At 52.0% G+C, this 2,221-nt stretch overlaps 1 non-coding gene across 1 annotated transcript; it reads right to left on the bottom strand.

The window, feature by feature from the left end:
* Nucleotides 1-1,145: 1,145 nt before the first annotated feature.
* Nucleotides 1,146-1,301, bottom strand: LOC136511734 (5.8S ribosomal RNA). The gene has a single exon (XR_010772815.1). It is a non-coding gene; the product is annotated as a 5.8S ribosomal RNA (ribosomal RNA).
* Between the last annotated feature and the right edge of the window lie 920 nt (nucleotides 1,302-2,221).

Here is a 2,221-nt window from a genome sequence, read left to right as displayed (position 1 = left end):
ATAGAGCCACGTCTAGGGCATGACGTCTTGGAGCCCCCAAGCCTTGATGGCTCTGGGCTTGTCTTCTTGCGCCTAGGCCTTGGCTGGCGTCGTAAGCCGAGCAGGAGCCAAGGCCCAAGCTCGGGTGTGTCATCGATTGGGAGTCTAAGACCTAGGCAAGCCCCTAAGCCTGGTGCAGGAGCTGTGTTGTGCCTAGGCTCGGCTAGGTTTCTTGGTTGGAGGGTGCGCTCGAGCGTACTCGATGGGTATAGCCTTCGAGCCCTCGGGCGATCCTAGAGGGGTAGGTGGGGGTCCCTTCAGTTGGGAACCATTGATCTCGAGGCTTAACATACCCATATGTTAGGATCTCATAACCGGTCATGCCAACGATGGCTGCTGGAGGCGCCTAGGGCCCTCGGGCTTAGGCCACCGACGTGGCCAACAACGGTCCACTCCCCGAGCCGATCGGCAGACCAGTAGAAGCCATTCCACATACAACCAGGGCTCATCGCCAGCCCCCATCTAGTTCCCTCCTAGCAATTTCAAGCACTCTTTGACTCTCTTTTCAAAGTCCTTTTCATCTTTCCCTCATGGTACTTGTTTGCTATCGGTCTCTAGCCTGTATTTAGCATTGGATGGAGTTTACCGCCTAATTTGGGCTACATTCTCAAACAACCCGACTCGTTGACAGCGCCTCATGGTGCGATAGGGTTTGAGTCAGACGGGGCTCTCACCCTCCTAGGCATCCCTTTCTAGGGAACTTAGGCCCAGTCCGTCGCTAAGGACACCTCTCCAAACTACAATTCGGGTGACGAAGGCACCCGATTCTCAAGCTGGGCATGTCCCGGTTTGCTCGCCGTTACTACGAGAATCCTTGTAAGTTTCTTCTCCTCCGCTTATCTATATGCTTGAACTCAGCGGGTAGTCTCGACTGACCTGGGGTCATGGTCCGAGCAGCGATGCACTGTGGTGCTCCATGGGTCCTTAGGGCCAATGCACCGGCCGTGTGCCAGAGCGCTCCACCAAGAACAACCAAGCGTCACCCACCATGTGCTGTGCCTGACATGATTTGTTAACAACCCCAACTTTGGCCCACTGCGCCCTACGGCACAGGGGCCAAACACCATGTTCCTCCCCCTTGGGTGGGTTGGGAGTGTCTTTTGGCGTGATGCCCAAGCAGATGTGCCCTCGGCCAGAAGGCCTCGGGCGCAACTTGAGTTCAAAAACTTGATGGTTCATGGGATTCTGCAATTCACACCAGGTATCGCATTTTGGTACGTTCTTCATCAATGTGAGAGCCAAGACATCCATTGCCAAGAGTCATGTGGATTAAGATATCATCGCTGCACGAGGAGCAGAAGGTAGGCCGACCGCTCCACCGAGCCGGGCAATATAAGTGTTCCTTGATGCCTAAGGCATAGTGGGTTCTGTTATGGCCCCTCCACCCTAGGACGGGGCTCATGGACCTCATGTCGAGTCAAAGCCTAGTGGAACTAGAGATACATTCGCGGTCTATTTAGTTTAAGGGTCACGACAATGATCCTTACGTAGGTTCACCTATGGAAACCTTGTTACGACTTCTCCTTACTCTAATTAATAAGGTTCAATGGACTTCTCGTGACAGCGGGGGCAGTGAACCGCCTTTGTCGCGGTGATTTGAACACTTCACCGGACCATTCAATTAGTAGGAGCGACGGGTGTTGTGTACAAAGGGTAGGGATGTAGTCAACATGAGCTAATGACTCACGCTTACTAGACATTCCTCGTTGAAGACCAACAATTACAATGATCTATCCCCATCACGATGAAGTTTCCCAAGATTACTTAGGCCTGTCGGCCAAGGCTACATACTCATTGAATACATTAGTGTAGCGTGCGTGCAGCCCAGAACATCTAAGGGCATCCCAGACCTATTATTGCCTCAAACTTCCATGGCCTAAGCGGCCATAGTCCGTCTAAGATGCTAGGTGCAGAGGGATGGCTCTACATAGCCAGTTAGCAGGCTAAGGTCTCATTCGTTAATGGAATTAACTAGACAAATTGCTCCACCAACTAAGAACGACCATGCACCACCACCCATAGAATCAAGAAAGAGCTCTTAGTCTATTTCTTGTCTAGACCTGGTAAGTTTCCCCGTGTTGAGTCAAATTAAGCCACAGGCTCCACACCTGGTGGTGTCCTTCCATCAATTCCTTTAAGTTTTAGCCTTGTGACCATACCCCCCTGGAACCCAAAGACTTTG

This window comes from Miscanthus floridulus, chromosome 1 (genome assembly GCF_019320115.1).
Source record: "Miscanthus floridulus cultivar M001 chromosome 1, ASM1932011v1, whole genome shotgun sequence".
Taxonomy (NCBI): Eukaryota; Viridiplantae; Streptophyta; class Magnoliopsida; order Poales; family Poaceae; genus Miscanthus; species Miscanthus floridulus.
This window is presented reverse-complemented; position numbering and strand designations above follow the sequence as displayed.